We start from the raw sequence: 18,850 nt of genomic DNA, 5'->3' as shown, positions 1-18,850 counted from the left end.
GCAGGTCGGTTATATGCAAGTTTTGAAAGAGTATAAAAATCCTGGTAGGGATTTCCCTGGTGGCACAGTAGTTAAGAATCCGCCTGCCAATGCAGGGGACACGGGTTCGAGCCCTGGTCCAGGAAGATCCCACATGCCGCGGAGCAACTAAGCCCGTGCGCCACAACTACTGAGCCTGCACTCTAGAGCCCACGAGCCACAACTACTGAGCCTGTGCGCCACAACTACTGAGCCTGCGCTCTAGAGCCCGTGCTCCGCAACAAGAGAAGCCACCCCAACGAGAAGCCCGTGCACCGCAACGAGGAGTAGCCCCCGCTCACTGCAACTAGAGAAAGCCCATGTGCTACGAAGACCCAAGGCAGCCTAAAATAAATAAATAAAATAAGACATTTTAAAAAATCCTGGTAATTTATATATTTGTCTTCTATGTGGGTTTCTGCTATTTCAGGAAAATAAATCTGTGCTATACAGGTGGATATTTCAGGGGAGCTTGAACTCATTTCTTCTAGATAGTTAGCTTCATTCATTATTGTTCGTGTTCCTTGGTGTTATACTGTTCCCAAATAGTCAACAGTTGTTGATAGAAAAACAGATGTTCTTCCAACATTTCTCAAGGAAGTAGAAAAGCCCATAAATAGAGCCTGAACTGAGGCGTGATCGGAAGGATTTCAACTAATGAAATCTTGAAACAAACAAAACCTTTTAAAACAAATCAGTTAACTGGAGAGCGTGCTTTTTGGGACCGGATTCTAACTTCAGTATAACAAGAAGTCTAATGCCATCCTTCATTCAACAGCATTGTCCTAATTAGTTTGGTCTAAATGTCTCCACACTGTACTGTTTGTTTTGGCGTAAAGAGCGCCCACCTCCACCACCTCCCCTCCTGGGGGGAGGAGGTGTCACCAGGGAGGTTGGGTGGGAACAGAACCCATGAACAGGCAGCATGAAGGCAGGGCTCTGAGAAACCCCTCCAACCAGAGACGACGGCCCTAGACAGTGTGCCAGAGAGGGGACCAAGGTGGAGCCCCAAGAAATGTTCATTGGCCATTGTTTTCATGGAAATAATCAGAAGGATTTCCCTAACGTTTCTCATTAATTTCACCGTCTTATTTTACAGATGGAGAAACTGAGAAGGGCTGGGGAATGACCTTCCAAAGGTCACGACTACAGAACGAGGAACAGAAGGCAGGTTTCCTGACCCTGGGGCCGGTTTCCACCCGGTCCACCCCGTCTGGATGCAACGGCAGGAGCTCAGGTCTGATGAGCGGCTGCCTGAAGACACCCCCTGTGCCAGCCTCTCCAGCACCCATGACACCCCCAGGGTGGGGAGGCACAGGCCCTGCACCCCCCAGGCACACGCCGGCCTAGGACACAGCCAGGACGTGAGGGGCTCGCGCAGGCACGTCCCAGGCTCAACGTGGGACCCTCTTCCTTTCCCAGTTTCCAGCCTGAATGTCAAGGGGTCCTCCGAGACGCCCCCGGGGTCTCCCTATTAACGACTCTCTCCGGACGTCCAGTGCACACGTCCTCCGTCACAGGGGTCAGACCGGCCCACGGACTCGCTGCGCTTTATGAAGATGATGGAGATGGGGGCGGGGTGATTATCTGAAGGATCCTTGCCTTTACAAAGGGAACCTCTACACAGAACCTGAGGGTTTGTGACACACAGCCCCTCTGAGGGCAGCAACATGTTTGATTCCATGATTAATTCTGTTTGACAGAGACACTAGGTTAAGTTAGGAAACCTAAGCTACTATGTCTTGAATCATTGGAAACTGAAAAGTAGCAAAGATCACAGAACTTTCAGAGAGTTGGGAAATTTGTTACAGGTTTTGGAGATAAGGAAACCGGGCTCCATCGAGACATTCCAGACGGCGAGAGACGGGCCTGGTGCTGGGGCCCACGTCCATCTTCCAGGCCAGCCGCCTCTCCAGGTCGCCATGTAGGAGGCAAAGGGCCCTGAGAATCACAACGTAGGTCAGTGAAGAAATGAGTGTAATATTTAAGAATCTGCTCTTACACAAAAAGCAGGAAGGACTTTCCGGTGAGCAAGGTACTTTACTTTGAAAAGTGGTTTCTCTTTTTTAACACAGCACTGAAGAGGCCAAGACAGCTTCACAACTGCAGTGCCTTCAGGGGCCGCGGCTGGGTTCACCCCTGGTGGCCTGCAGAGGACATTCCCTTGCAGAAGCGGCTGTGAGCACCTGTGGGCAGAAGACGGTCCCCGTCCGGGGGTGTGGAAGGAGCCTCGCCAGGTCTTCTGGTTATATCAGAGAAGTTGTACATCTGAAATGCTGAAAGCTGAGAGTTTTGTTTAAAAAAAAAAAAAAAACTCTCAAATTTTAACTGTTAGCTAAAAAAGAAAAGAAAATTTTAAATATCGCCTGGACTAAACAAAGCATAGCCGTGGCCCAGCTCCGATGCAGGCGGTAAGGACCCCAATAGGAGGATCTGTTCTTGAGGATCCCACTTGGGTGTCAGGTCAAGCAGGACCCTTCAGACTCTCCTCACGTGGCCCCTGCCAGGCACGCTGAACCTCACTCACTTCACAGGAAAACAAGGGACGAGACAGGAAATGTGGCTTCTCGGTTTGTTTACAGTATAGAATACTCTTCTTTCCCACTTCTTCTGAAATCCTTCATATAGGAAATGTGAACCACAAAGAGGATATAATTTTAAAACCAGAAAGGTATTTTCCAACACCCCCTTGCCCCAAATTTCATTAAATGCACAAGAGAAAACATCCTTTGTACGATAGCTAATATCATTACAAAGTAATTAGTCGCAGAGGTCCTATAAAAAACCCACCACCTACCACCCTTCAATTTCAGTCACCGAGAATCAGGGAATTCATTATTTGGGGACTAAAAATACCAATGCATCTAATTTAAACTGGCGGTTAAGAAAAAAGACAAGCAAAATCCGGCCCTGCTTCCCCAGGTTCTTCCCGCCTTTGTGAACGTACTTCAGACAGCAAACGACAAAGACGGACAGTCCTGTCCTGGGCCTCCCCCGGCTCCGGAGGGCCACCTCTCCTGGCCCCCCGACTGACCTTCCCGTGCAGCCAGACGGGCTGACAGAGACGTCAGGCAAGTGCTGAAAGGGGACTCGAGCATCTGGCGGCGAGTCTGGAGCAAGTTTCGCTGCAAACTCTCTGGGGGCTGCCGCACTCCAGTTTCTCAGGAATGCTTCATGCCCCTCGTCCCTCTCGGAGAGGTCAGGGAAGCCTGTGACACCCCCGAGGGCACGGCCGGACTAAATTAGCATGAGATAACTTGGACTCTCTTCCAAACGTGAAAATACAAGGGACGGAATTTCATTAAAAGCAGAAGACGACGTGATCCAAGTTAATCCCAGCTCTAAGCTGCTGTAGAAACCGGTGTTTACGTTCCACGCTCCTCCCTGGGACAGAGGTCACCGGCAACCACGCTGGCCACGCCAAGTGGCCAACGTGACCTCGGCTGATGGAACCTTAGTTTCACAACGAAGCTAAAAAGTGGGTTTGGGGGTGTTAAAATAAGTATTCAGCCTATTTATGTGTGACTCTACGAAGCAGTAAGATCCCGAGGTCAAAAATAAACATTTCAGTACTTCAACCTTTCAATATCTTTTAAATCAGGAAACAGGAAACTTTAATAGGTAACATGAGTCATTAACCGTATGTAAGTGTGTAAACATGGGAGTATCTAGTGTCAATTTAGTAAGGCCTATAATGTCAGAGAGTGCTTTCTATTATATCTACAAATATTCGAAAGAACACGTTGTAAATATTTAGAATGATAGTACAATGAATGAGGTATGTGCAAAAAGTGCAAGGATGCCATTTCATCATTTGCTTCTAAAAAATTTAATTGGAAGGATAGCTCTAAAAAAAGTATCAATGTATCCTGTCAATAATATATGACCAAAAATGTATTAAAAAATTCAAACTTGGATGCTTATTTTGGAGCCCTTCTACTTCAGCCAAGGAAGGGCTATGCTTACTGATTCTTTGAGGAATAAATGTTTCTCATTAGCTACTATACCATAATGTAAAGTATTCGCTTTGATTAAAAAACACTTCTGTTTCTTTCAAATAGTCATGATTTGTGAAAATTGGCACTTTATTATAAACTATCATTCATCGATGGACATTTTGCAGACTAAAAGTTATGCTGTGCACTTTTAAACATTTTTGTGCACTTTTAGACATTTTTCACCTCGCACTCCTTCTGACATTCCTTGACTTTATTGTAAAAGATGAAAGGTGTACAAGGATAAGCCCTGGATGAGGGACAGTGGCTTACTTTGTCCGATTCTACTACACGTTACGGCAAAGTCCTCAGTGATACAAATTATTTGCTAGAATATTATACTTTACATTAGCTTATGTACTGGTGTGAAAGAATACGTCCTAGGAGAGTCCTGTTTTGACGTTGTGATTGTCGGTAACCTGCCCCCGATGACTTCACAACGACGGACGCTAACAGGACACACACAACAGTTACAGAGGCAGAGACGAAGCAGCCAGTGTGGCAGCAGACGGGTGTCACGTGTGAGGAAATAACACTCCTGGATGTAAAAGCTGGGTTGAGAAACTCTCTCCGAGCTGGAGGAAACAAAATATTTTAACCTGTGAAGGGGGAGCTGTATTCAGACTGAAGTGTGAACCGACGGCACAGGGAACGCAGTGACGGACCAACGGACGCGGTAATTCCCTGCGGCTTTTCACCCATCGTGGGCCTTTTCAGATGCCTGGTGGGGCTCAGTGAAATTGGCGGCCCCAGGACTGAGCCGTGATTTAGCCAATTGGAATACTGAAACCCAAGTGTCAACCTCATTACTTTTAAGCTCTAACAAACCAAATTTGATTAGTTCAGACATGAAATGTTGATACCCTTTTAGGTAGCACAGAGTTTAAGCCTAACTTTCTAACGATTTCTATCTTTTGTTATGAAGGCTAAATAAAATCTTAAGATTTGGGGCTGTTTAATTTTTGAAGGCAGTGATTATTAACTTTACTGGGGTCATGAACCCCACTGAGGATCTGCTGAAAAATGAGGAGGGTGCCTTCTTCCCTGAAAAGCACACACACGTGAGCCTGCACATGGCACGTTTTTGCCCAGGGTTTTAAGGGATGCACAGACGTCCTGGAAAGGCTGTCTTTGGACACTGGGTTAGACATTTTTGATTCACAGAGATAACACTGAAATCTTCGCTCATCTTCCACTCGCTTGCGCTTCTGTGTAGGCCACGTCTGCGGAAGGCCAGGTTAAGGCCGGTGCTAAAAGCCGAGTGGGACGCCAGGAAAGACAGGGCGCAGTCCCTGCGGCGGAGGCGCTGGTGCAAAGCGAAGCAGACCCAGCTGAGACTGCCCCACTGTCCGCACGGCCACCCACAGCTCTCCCAGGACCGCAGCTTCCTTGTCTGGGGCTCAGGCCCTCGGATGGTGACCCCAGCTCTGGGACCGAGACAATGGAGTGGACAGTGCTTTCTTTGTAAACGGCAAACACTGTACAAATGTTAGCTGTCGGTTTTATGAAGTCAAACTTGCCTTCCTGTTTTGAGAGGCAGCCAGTGGGCAGGAAAGCAAAAATTATACCAGGAAAGTGAAAGTGAAGAGGAGGAGAATTAATCACAAGAAGTGTCCATAATGGTCTTCTTAATGAGGGGAGAAGATCATTTAACCAAAAGCATCCAATCAACGGTTTTGAAAAGTTTTTTAAATGATGATCCTTTAAAAAATAAAGCTGCCAAGGCAATAAAGGAAGAAGTGCTGGCTAGAGCTTGTAGCATAGGGCTTTGACTTACCTAATGCATTCTTTATTGGTTCACAAGATACATAAATAAAATACACTGAAATTAAATAAATATAATAAGTAAAAGGTTTATAAGACAGTTACTTCTGAAACTCACTGATTTCTTACACCTTACGTGCTAAAACACCTGCCCTTCCCTGGGACTCAAACAATCCGTTCTTTTGGAGCTAGGATATCTAAGCTTGAAAATACGATTACCCTAGAGCCCGTCAGCTGCAAGACAGTCAGACCCCATATCCCACGGAGGACGGCGCCTCTTTCTCCCAACTTAGGATGGAGAGGCCGTAAGGAGAGCCTGGACATTGGACAGACCCGGGCTAGAATCCCAGCTCTGCTACCTAATGCCTGGGATGATGGGCAAGTCACTTCAACTGTAAAATGAGGGTAACAAGGCCTCTTTTGTAGGCTTTAAACAAATAAATGAGAAAATGAGTATAAAGTGCCCATAACAATGGTTGGCACATAGGAGTAGGTCAATAAAATGGTAGCTGCCATTAATTCGCACTAATGATGCCATTCACTAAGTAAATGAGGTGCAAATGTGCCCCAGCTACAGCACTACATGCTTTGCAAAACACACTCACAATCTGTCATCCGATCCTCGCAATAAACTTGGGAGTTAATCAGCGCGCACTATGGTTTCCCTTTCACCCACGAGAGCACAACGGATGAAAGATGTTAACTGATTTGCCAAAGTCATACAGCGGCAGACACGAAGTGGCCCAGTGGAGACTGTCCGTCCTACAGCACCTGGTGTGTCCAGCCAGCAGGGCATCCTGTGTCACCAGCATCCACTGGTCCAGCACAAGCTATTAACACTGTAGATATTCAAGAAAGGAAAAAGAGAAGCGTTATCTGGGGGGTGTGAACATATAATCAGGAGGCAACCAGTCTCAAGAGAAACTGGAGAGCGTAGGAAAGAAACGGGTGATAGGGTAAAGCCTGTGGCCCTCCTGAGGGTGGGTCACACAGACCCTAAGAGTGACGTCTGTGAAAACAGCACGACAGTGTGTCAAGGACACGCAGCCCTTGGTAATCTCCAGCATCTCAGGTATTTTCAGTTACTGCTACAAAGAAAATACAGTGGGAAATGACAGCAAACCGAAGACCACAACCAAAACCCATGCTCTTTTTTTTTTTTTTTTTTTTTTTTTACTCCTGAGGGTGGGGCAAGGAAGGACTAAGCTAAGGAAAGAGTGAAATCTGTTCTTCACAAGTGGGAAGCACTTAGTGTATGTAGAGCAGTTCTGGTGGACACAACTGCCCCAGTCCTTTCGTTCCACCTCCAGCAAGAAAACAAGGCCTCCAAGTTGAACTTCTGAATCTGAGTGTCAATAAGAGAAGATGCCTTTCCAATATGAAGAGGTCTTCGAAGAATTTCAGTGCTCGAGTACTGGGACTGCATCCTCAGAGGCAAACACTTTTCAGATTACATTTAGTTCTTAAATGAAAGCAGCTCGAGCAGAGACTCAGAGGACAGAGACCTCTCTGGGCGCAGCAGAACCTGCCAGCATGTGCACGGCCGCCCAGACTGACTTCCCGAAGGACCGTCCGTCACTGGGATTTGTTTACAGCAACTTTGAAAATAGGGTGGTGACTGTGGGGAGAGACTGATGGGGAGGAATCGGCCGGGGATTATTACGCTACCAGAGAGAAAACTGAAAATGAAAAGACACAAATATTCTTTATTTCTTCTCAACTTCTCTGCAGGTGGCAGCTTGTTAGCAACTGGTTTCCGGAAGGAGGCTTTACTGGAAACATTACCCCTATGTTCTGTTGGATATTCCTCCTGTTTAAGCTGGGATGTACGTTTCAGAGCAAAATATAAGGTAAAGAGATCACACAGGGACGCTCTGATCATCACCACCTGGGGCTTCTTGGTGAATGGCAGTGACTGCAAGCCCCTATCTGCAAGCATGAGGCTCATGGGCGGGGTTAAAGCACATGGCGGCGAGGATTTCGGCTGTCTCTCTGGGTGATGGAGAAATGCAGGGGAAGTTCAAGGGGAAAAACAGAGCATGGACTTGATAGTCTACACACAGTCAGGGCAGTTAGAAAACACTGAGGGTCCACTATTTCAGCTTCAAGATAAGTATACTATTTGAGAGAAAATCTAAGTTATTTGGGTTAACCAAGGACTTTCTCAACAGCTACGGTGGTCCTTGGAAAGTATTAGCATCTACTGAAGTAATAATTCCTCAGATGGAACTCTGTGCTTTTAACGAGATGACGAAGACAGGCCTGTCTGCGGCTCAGAGTGGTTAGGGCTCCGCTGAGTCAGACGTGGGACGTCAAATACCAGTTGGCGTTAAACCATCTCACAAAAGGGCTCTGGGTGCCTCAGGACCACACAGGTGAAGACGGGGCCACCTCTCGGCTGAGTGTGTGACCGCAGAGGCAAGTCTGAGTTACCTGCTGCGACAGCTTCACAGCTTCACGGGCAGGAGAGCGAGCGCTGCACTCAGGGGGGGCCAGCCGCGGACTGGGAACTTGCGGCCAGCAGGTGACGCTGCTGGGGGCTGGCCCAGGTCTCAGCTCCTGGTGTCTGATGTGTGAGTTCTAAGTGGCCAATTCCTCTTGAGAGCGTGTGGGAAAGAAACTCCATTGAGGTAGTCACAGGCTGTTCCAAAAATGTCAAGATTTTAGTCTCCGTGGAATGGATTTAGAAGATTTTAACATGTAAGGGTGCAGCTTGTTCTTATGAAATATCAAATCCATTAATAGTTTGTTTCTTACAGTTCAAATATTTATGATTAGGTCAAAAGTTCAAACCACTCTACTACATGACGCGTGTTTGAAAAATAGGAACTAAGCTGAGTTTTTGAATAGTAGCTTCAATTTAAAGCACAGAAATGCCTACCACTATTCAAAAATCAACATCAGAATAGCGTAAAAATTAATGAAAGGAAATCTTGAAAGAAGAAAGTCATGGCCATTGCTGTTTCTTGCAAAATTCCCAAAGGGCACTGGCTATATCGGAGGCAAGGCCTTATAAATGCATGAATCAAAACCATAAGAATTCCGCTTCCCTCCCTCTCTCTGAGCTGCACTGTGAATACAGATACGGCTGCAGAATACAGGACAGTATATCATCTGGTGTGGAGAGATAGACCGTCTCCTAACCGGCTTGTGTCTCATCACTCCGGTCTCACAGGGTGAACCTCCCCGTCTCGGGCAAATCGCATCCTTGCTGTACAGCATCTATCACGAGGGCTTTCTGGGTACGAGGAAGATACAGAGTAATGAGTTGATGTGAGACACGGGGTAGATCCCACAAGCCAGACAGGCAGGCTCGCAGATGAATTATGAGGCCGATTCCTTCACAGCTGCAGAGAGTTTTCAGATTTTGTAAAACAAAACATGATGCAATCTCTCACTAGGCTATTATAGTGGATTAGGGCCCATCAGCATCCCCACATGATGACTGTGTGTAAATGTGCAGACACAGAAAAACACGGGCATAAAAACCCACACTCTGTCCTTCTGTCTCACCAAAAATCTAGGAGAGATGTCTCAAACTACGGCTCACGTTGAAAACACATGTGCAGCAAGCTACAGTTCAGAAAAGCCTGGTAACTCATGTCAGGGTTACCACTTGAAACCACTTGACCCAAACTAAAAAAGGAAAAGCTTCCAAAGTTTTCCTTTGTGCTTATAAAGAAGCACATTTCCCTATTTAATTATTGTAGTTACCTTTACCAGCCACTCTGACTGAATCACAGACGTACAGAGTTTTAGAGCCGCACGAGACCCTCGATGACCTTCAACGACGGAAAGGGAACCAAGTTTCAGAGTTGAAGTTAGAGCCGCGAGTCAGAGGCAAAGTCAGGACTTACTAAGGAGGGATTTCCGGAAGCCGGCAGGTGCCTGCGCATCCCTGGAGGCGGGGGCAGGGCCCCGGGGACGTCCACTCAGTGGCCTCTTGCCTTTGGCTTCTTCCCCAGGACACGTCTTGTGGAGACAACTACTTAATTAAAACCCATTAACACCTAACGTGATTATGAAAATAAATAAGACAACTCAGGGACCCAAGCCTTCAAGAGACGAGGTGGAGAGTCTGCTCGCAGGCAGGGGGCGGGGGGAGGGCGGTGTGCAGGCGGCCTTGGGAGGACCCCAGGGCCATGTTGGCGTCTGCATCTTCTTCTGTCACACAAGGGCCTCCTGCCCACCCAAGTTCACCTCTGGAGACCTTGGGAGGGCCGAGACTGCGTAAGTGTTGACAACACAACACGAGAGTGACAACACGACCCGGCCCTCTCCTGCCACCGCTAGATACCATCCTAACCGCCTACGCGAATCAAAGCATCTACGAGCGCGGCACCCATGCTGGACGGGAGGGACTCAAACCCGCCACGCTCCAAAGCCTCCTCCGTCTCCTGGCCCGCAGGCCCCAGACACACCCTTCTTTGAAGCCTGCACCTACAGAGCCATTCACGGGCCAGCCCAACGCCCTGCGGGGAACCCAGGGACGGGGGAGGGGGGCCTGGTCAGGAGTCTCCCTGTGGCCCAGGTCTCCTTTCTGTGGAAACGTGTGTCGCTCTTCTCCAGGATACAGACATGCTCTGATACAATTTTCAAAGACAGATGCTTGTTTCTAACTGTCGGGTATTTTTTCTTCAAATTTTCTCAGTTTTCTGAAGTGGATGTTTACTCTTTTCTGTCCTCACAGTAAAACAGAAAAGGGGACCTGGGAGACTGGAGCGGGGTCTACAGCGGTTTTCCTGCACGATGCAGCGTGTGTTTCGCCACCTCCCTTGCCAGGCGTGTCCAGGCCTTTGCGTTGCCACCGTCCTGGAACCACAGGGGCAGCCAGGGAAGCAAACGGCTGGACTCAGAGGCCAGAACCTCCATCAGTCTGTGAACTGACAACCAGGTACAATCTGGACTTGACGACACAGCACGATCAAGAAGATACAGTCACGGGAGGGCAGTGAAGCACCATTTCTCTATTTCCTCTGAGTTTTAAAGTCACGGGGCAGCCACTGCCCTTCTTGAAGCCAGTTTTGTTAAAACAGGTAAATTCCCATTGAAATCTGAGGTGCTCCTGCAGGTACGGGGGCCCACAAGGCGCTGAGCAGTCTCAGGTCCTGCCGCTCACGTGTGACCTGTGGCCACGGCATCACCTGGGAGTCACCTGGCTCTCAGGCTCCAGCTCAGACCCACGATCGCAGGCTGCATGGACCCAAATCCCCAGAGTGCTGCTCTAGCTCTTTTCCACCTGGGCACTCAACGCCCACCTCCCCCCATCCGCCACCCTGGAGCCCGTCATGACGGGAGACCATCCAGGAGAGGGTGAAGACAGGCTCTCCGCTGCATCAAGCGCTCCCAGGCTCGGGGGTCGCGGCTCGAGCTCATCAGCCGAGGAAGCAGCAACGCCGAGCATGGGCAGGTGGCCACCTGGCAGGTGCCAGACAACCACCAGTGTGAAAACAGCGGCTGTGGCACAGGATCTGGTCACCCCTCACCCAGGACGGCCTGACGACAGCAGAGCCCATCACTGGTGAGCCCCCAGCAGGTGCCAGGCCCCGTGCGGTCCACAGCCGTCCCGGCCCGCACGGCGCGTCCACACAGGCTGCTGCACTCCTTTCTGCCGGCAGGAGCGAGGCTGGACGCGCCCCTGTACTAAGCACCGCACGACTCCTGAGGAGCTGGGCATCCGCCCGCCGTCCGCCCACCACTCCACACTGCTTCCTACGGCGCAGGCTGCTAGGGACACGTTGAAGCTTTAGAAACGCTCTGATGCGGCAATTCCAGGAAGAAAAATAATCTGCGCGCTTTTCTGTTTTATATTATTTCTGTATTTCTTTTTGACGTCGTTCCAAACTTATTGCTGAAGGCTGAGGTCGCCTTGTTTGGGGAACTTTAAATACACACACACACACACACACACACACACACACATCTACATACACACACACACACGCACACGTGCGCACACACACATATGCACACGCACAAATACACATAGTAGCAACTCCACGTGGGAGACCTTACTTCAACAGCAGGTGTTACACCGTCAGTCTTAGGGATTTCCTAAGATCGCAGTGACATGAATATATCTAGGAAAGGGGCACGTACAGCAAGTATGTGCTCCCTCAGTGCAGTGGGAGCTCCAGCAGCCCTGCGGACGGGACAGGACTGGAGCTGAATGAGGCGCTCCCTGGGCGAAGGTCACAGTGTAGCGCACTCTCTCGCTGGGGGGCGGGGGCAGGGGAGGATGGCACGGACAGCAAGAAGGTATAAGATGCCTTCCTCATTTAAAACACAAACTGGTCTCTTCAGGCAGCTCACCGTGAATAACGAACCAGGGAATTAAAAGCTTTAAACCTGTTAAAGAAGCAACATTAAGTTTGGTATAAATATAGCTGAAATAATCCAGACAGTTTTATGACCTTACACCCCAAATAAAGGTGAAATGCTGAATTCTTTCCCTGGAAATAGTGGTAAACACAGCTAACAGATGGAAGAGCTGAATGGAAATTTCAATAAAGAAGGCCACAAAGAAGCATTTGTAAGCTCAGGGGTGCACGCTTTAAAAAAAGAAGCTGAAAAAATGGAACTTTGTTTTATTTTGATAGAGTGCCAACACAGTACTGCATTCCTTAAAGAGCGAATAAAGGCTTGAGTTAGACTGGCCTTCTCAACACCTCTCAAAAAGCCCCCTTGGGTCTCATTTTGCTGGGATGACTATTTATATGACAGGTGAGGGAATAATTTTGCTGGATTCAGTTACACCCGGGCCCCTGTGACCCCCGGGTCAGAAGAGCAGAGGCAGAAGTGACAACGCAGGTAATTGCCTGTTTAGGGTGATGGAGCAGTGACTGAAGCCCAGATTATAACACCGGAAAGATAAATGGTCTGGCGTGAGGTGCAGGGGGGCAGAGGCGAGGGGCCGGGCAGCGCAGTGCCCAGTGGCCGGACTCTGGATTCCGCAGGGAGGGGCACGTTTCCTGACCTGGAACTCACTCCAGCCTGACTGTTCCAGCATCTCAAATAGGTTAGTTTGTAAAACATGCCATAAAACAGAAACTCAGCCCAACGTCCCAAACTGCAGGATTAGAGTAACGTTAGTTAACGTGGCCCTCCATTAATTTCCACCGTAACCTCTGCAGGCCGAGACCTGCCCCAGATCCATTATTTTTGTCTGTCACTGGAGGGAACTTTCCCTTCCTGCCAGCCAGGAAAAAGCCTGCTGACGTCCGCAGTTCAGACCTCAGCGCGCGGACCGCGGCCTGACCACTGTGGGCCAGGCCTGCACCAGCTCCTCTGACAGGACTTGGCCCCGTAGGTTTTCTTTATTTTTTTTTTTCCTCTAAGGCAGAAAAAAATGGCTGGAAATGTTTTCCAAGCCCGACAGCCCCTGCCCTCCCGGTTCAGGTGGCCTATTGCCGCGCCTGCCCCTTCCTTCTCGAGGGGTTGCTGAGGCCGCCCAGGCTGCTCCCTGGACCAGGCCTGGCCACGCCGTTCACAGGCCGGGCCAGCCCTTCTCTGGCCGGTCTCCCTGGCGGCCACTGCCTTTCTGCCCTGGGCCCACGATGCCACCCGACGGGAACCTTCAGGATGGGTGTCTCCTGTCCAGGGCTCCCCTCCGACCCGGGGCCCCACTCCTCAGCCCCGGGGACGGTCTCCTGACCGATGGACCCCAGCTCCGGAGCTGGACAGCTACCTCTAGGTGAATCCACGTGTCTGGTGGGCTAGGGCCTGGGACTCTCCCCAGACCTTCTTCCTCCAAATCCCTCCAAAACTGACCAAAGAGCCATGAGCGACTTGAGAGGATTATGACTTGGAAGGAAACTTGGTGACCCAGGCCACAACCTTCCAGGAGAGACGGTGCACTTGACGCTCGCTATGGGGACACCGTGCGATGATGTGCACCGTCTTGTGAAGAGTGTCCTGTGACAGCAGGTGTCCTGGAGATGCTCCCCCAGCCCCCATGGAAGAGTCCTGTGTCAGTCTCAGCACAAGCGCGGTTCCATCCCGCGTGCCGGCCCGTCCCTCGAATCGATAGAGGGAAAATACGTTACTGAGCGTCGCGCAGGTGAATCAGGCCGACGGAGCCTCCGTCGCGATTGCTGCTCCGGCTGAGTTCGGTCTCCTGAGGACCCTTCCCACCGAAGGGCCCTTCCAGCCACACACAGACCCCCGCCCTGCGGGACAGCTGGCGATGGCCTCTGAGGGGGGGGGCACGCTGAGCACCCCCCCCCCCCCCACTTGTAGCCGATCGCTGACATGGGTGAAGAGAGACATTCTGGGAACTGCACCTGAGGATATAAAGCTTTGTTTTCTAAGCAGTCATTTCCGACCCTCTGGGAATGTGCGACACTGGGCGAATCCCTTCCTTCTCTGAGGCCCAGTTCCCTCGTCTGTCAAATGAGGATGAGACGTGGGGTAGCCCAGGGGTCTCCTCAGGATTCAATGTCATTACTAAGCCTGGTGGCACGCAGAGACTCGATCCCACGTGTGGCAACACCTGCTGCTAGTCGAATAGCTTCCAAGGCGGGAAAGGTGGCCCCGCGGCTCCCTGGGGGTGGTCGGCACCGGCCGGGGGCGCGGTGCACAAAGGCCTGTGCCCCTCTGCCTCCGAGCTCCTGTGACACTCAGCCCACCCGCCTCCACCAGGCACCGGGAGCCTGAGCCGTCACACAGACCATCCTGCCTGCCTTCCTGCTCCCCAGCCTGTGGGCCGGGGGGGCCTCTCCACCGCCTGCTTGGCAAGAGGGGGCAATGCTGGACGCCAGGCCCAGGGAGAGGGCAGCCTCCCACCCCAGGAAGCTCTGCCCGCTTCCTCTTCCGCGAGGATCAGCACGGCTCACCGGCTCTCCAGGCCGCACGTCGCACGTGTGTTGCAACAGCTCCAGTGTCTGAGGGATGTCAGTCTCAGAGAAGGACCTGCCTTTTCCTTCTGCCTCATTCGACACCAAGGGGACTTTCCTTTTAACTGGGGCGGCTGGACTGCACCCCGAGATTTACGAGTCCAAGTCCACACAGAGGTCGGACGTGGCACGGACGTGGTGATGCAGCATCTGTTTTTTTTCTCGTGTATAAATTTAATGCCATGAGATGAAGCAACCAAGCTTTAAATTCTAAAAACTAAACCAGATTCTTCTTCTTCTTCTTTCAGATCTCATTATACACACAAGTGGAGTCTGAAGAATTACCTGCGGGAAGTGAGTTTTTCTCTGTGCTGCACTTGGACAAACCTGCCCTGTGCTGTCAGATCCCTGCGTCTGTAAGCCCGGACCCAGAGCGGGAGGCCCCCGCTTCGTGGAGGTGGCACAGGACACCTTGCTGGTCGGAGTAGGCTCTTGGCTGTGCTTAGGGGACCCCCCCCCCCCTCACAAAGGAGCCCGCCTGCCAGGTCCCTCCGCAGGCGTCCGAGCCAGCTCTGCCCCTGCTGCTAGTGGCCCTGGCCTTCTGCTGTCCCCTGTCACCCTCATCCCAGCCCAGGTCACTCTGTGTGAGACCCGGCTACACCGTCGGTTCGGGGAACACGGCGTGCTGTGGACGTCCTCTGGAACGGACCCTGCTGGCCGTAACTGCCTTTCCTTTCAACTTAGCCCTGAAAGATGAGTCACTGGCTTCCAATACTCTTAATGGTTTATGGAGCCTTTTACAATTTTATAGTATTGTAGGAATAATAATTTAGGAGTAGCATGATCCTCTCAAACCAGCAATTTTTTTTTTTTTCGGCAAAAGTTGATTTTCAGAGAATCCCAGCTGTCCTGAAATACTGATGAGCAGGGTATAAGGGGCCAACTTCAAACACGATCCCGTCCCCACCCCTTGCCGCCAAGGTCAACAGGCTGCACAGCACAGGCTGTTGTACTTGGATCAAAAGGCCCCAGAGCTGGAGGCCTGAAATGCAGCCGATTTTATTACAAGCAAAATTAATTCAATGGAATTCTATTGAAACTGCATGGGAGGGAAGGGAGTTTGGCCTGGTGTAGTCCAGACTCACAGAATTTGGTCCAACTCTCTCATTTGTTTCCTCACTCCAGTCTAGCCCCAAAGAAATTTCTAGCAACAGACCTAGTTACATGTATTCAAAAAGCAAGAAGGAAAAACAAAACACCCAAACCTAAGTATGTTCTAAGGGTCACCGTTTCTCGACGCACAGAACCAAACTTAATCATCTTCAACTGAAGCTTCATTATCTTGAGTAAGGTCGATGAGATAATTTCTTTGTCTCACCAGAGGCCACAAAATGCTCCCAAGCCTTAATCTTCTAATGATCTCTTTCAAAGTCTTTGTTAGGACCAATAAAATCTGAATCTAGAGCAAATGGGACTGTCATGAGACACCAGGACGGTACCACCCACAGAAGGAAGTGCCTGGTGGCCAAATGCCTGATTCTCACAGCTCGCTGATTTTAACTCAATCTTGGTGAAGGGAAATATTAGGAATTGCTAGGAAGTCATGAATATGGGCAAAATTGCACTGTCGATCAAAATGAAATAAAATATTTACAAAACAATGTCACTAAACGCTTACACCGTGCCAGGCGCCACGGACACCGCCCCCTGCTTGCCTGATTCCCAGAACCCTGTGGCCTGCCCCTCAGGAAGCCGAGGTCAGAGAGGTGACGAGGCTGGGCCACGCGGCTCAGTCTCCCCGACAGCCCCTCCTGCTGGGAGGCTGGCCCCTGAGGCCGGACAGCCGCAGCCTCACCGGACCCTGACGTCTTAAGTGGGGCCCATGTGCGTCCCGAGGGCGAAGGGTGCCCCTCTCCCCACGCACCTCTGGGCTTGACTCGACAGACGTCAGCAGGCACTACATGCTGAGGTCAGGAACCACGCGTCTGAAGTGACCCGAGAGGAGGGCACGGTCCCCCAACTCTTCGTAATACAGAATCCGAAGCCAGGTGTGAAATGGAACAAGATGCACGTTGCATAAAGCTAACGTGTCCTTTTTCCTTACGAAGCACCATGATGCTTCACACTGGTGATGGCAATCCTGCTGGAAAATGCACAACTTTGGCATCTTAAGAGGTAGCAATTGTATTACTACCGACAATACGCGAAAGACACAGATGTGAAAACATCAGTACAAGTGACGTGACAGCGCAGCTCACTCATTCATATTACTGAGCTTCAAACACACACACTAAAAGGACACCAGGCTCTTGGTACTTAGTGGCAGAAAAGATGTTAACATGTTAAGGTTAGCTTGGGTGACTTACAAAGTCCTGCCCCTTCCCCCTGGGTCTCTGGCCAGCCCTGGATTTGTGATAATCAGGTAGCTGGTCAGGCTGGATGGGCCAGTCTTTAAAAAAACAATAACCAAAAGAACTTCTCAACTTTAGTCAGGGCCCTGACATCAGTAAAATATTCAGAGGTTCAATCTGCTGTGATAAAAGTTACATCTTGCATGTTACAGGTGGGCTATTTATGACTGCCAATTAAAAAAAAATTCTAAGCATCATGATACGAAACAGAGACCAGAAAAGTTCATTTGTAAGTTTTCACAGGCCTCCTCCCCCTCCCGGGCCTGAGGATGGCCAGCATCTGTTTGACTTCAGGGCTGTCTGGTCCTGGAAGGAATACTGGCTACAGGAGATGGAGAGGCTGGGACAGAAGGAAAGGTCGGGGGCCAGAGGTGGTGGAAGTTTAGAGCAGAGTCTGGGGCCAAGAGGACGGAGACGTTGGAGGCCTCTGGGCAGAGGCGTACGAGGCACTTCTGGACGCACGGCTTTGCGCCACGTGACTGGTACCCTCTGCCACCTCTTCTAGAGGCTGCAGAAAAGAATAAAGCAACTTTTCAGTGCTTCTGTGGGGTTGGATTTTTACTTCTTTTGGATGTAACTGACCATAGGGCAGCCTAGTTTCCTCCACATTACACGCAAAACAAACTGATTTCATTCTCTGGTCCATCACAGATATGCCTTTCAGATCTGAAAAACAGATCGCGGCAACACACAGATTAAAATGGTGCAACTCTATTTTAAACATCACTACTCAGAAAACATGCAGAAAGAAAAAGACAGTTTTCCAGAGTAGTTTTTCTATAGACGTAATCTGTGTTACAGCATAAATTGTTTTTCTCATAAAGCATAAACAATGACTTTTTAGTGTAACAAGGCAAGGATCAAAATAAAAATGTGCCCCAAGAACACCCCAAAGTCCTAAGAAGCTGACCCAGTATCTTCGAGCAGAGACTTATATTAGCCAAACAGGATTAGGAATGTATAATTCACGAAGTTCTTTGGCCATAACAAATCCAGATGGTTTATAGTTGAAAAACAGGATTAGAAACATGTTTTTATTTGTACTCAATAAATCTTCAGCATGAAGTATAAAAGCATAAAAATGGAGCTATATATAGAAGGTGGGTTAAGAAAAATTCTAACAAGTAGCAAGAAAAACAGTTTTATCCGATGAAAGTCATGATGTTATACAGTATACAATTGTTAACAGGTTGCATCATTAGGCCTCATTTCCTGGAACAGAGTAATTTAACCACGACCATGGCAACTGAATGCCACGGTGGTATTTGGTAGACCTTTCTTATTCCTGAAGGACAGCGCAGGAAAAACTATACTCAGAAACGCTTCATTTGAAGTTTTAACAATGTGGATAACACCGCATTCTGGAGACATCAATTTCGCAGAGAATGGCAGAGTATTACTGTAGGGAAAGGGCCCGCGATGCGTCTGGAAGACCAGGCCACGGTGCCCCGTGATGGCTCCAGGGCCCGGGCTCAGGGGACCTACTGCAGACAAACGTGCGGTTGCGATGTCCCAGGACAGCCCTGTGCGCCAGAGAAGCACTGTCACAACAGAGGTCTCCAAAAGCTTCTAGTAGCCGCGGTAAAAAAAGAAATAGGTGAAATGAATTTTAATCATGTATTACTTAATCTAATATATCCAAAGTATTATTATCTTGACTTGTAATTTATATAAACAACTGTTGAGATATTTCACGTTCTGTTTTGTGCTCCTGGAAATCTCACGTCCAGTTTACATCTACAACCACCTCAGGTCAGACCAGCCCTGCTCCAGGAGCTCAGCAGCCTCGGGTGGCGGGCGGCCGCAGTCCTGGACGGCAAAGTTCAGC

General features: G+C 49.7%; 1 protein-coding gene across 2 annotated transcripts in view; it reads right to left on the bottom strand.

Moving 5' to 3' along the window:
- GMDS (GDP-mannose 4,6-dehydratase) overlaps positions 1 to 18,850 on the bottom strand; it is a 486,657-nt gene that overhangs the window by 106,316 nt on the left and 361,491 nt on the right. The gene's annotated exons all lie outside the window — the stretch shown is intronic.

The sequence above is a fragment of the Eschrichtius robustus genome, chromosome 12 (assembly GCF_028021215.1).
Source record: "Eschrichtius robustus isolate mEscRob2 chromosome 12, mEscRob2.pri, whole genome shotgun sequence".
Classification (NCBI taxonomy): Eukaryota; Metazoa; Chordata; class Mammalia; order Artiodactyla; family Eschrichtiidae; genus Eschrichtius; species Eschrichtius robustus.
This window is presented reverse-complemented; position numbering and strand designations above follow the sequence as displayed.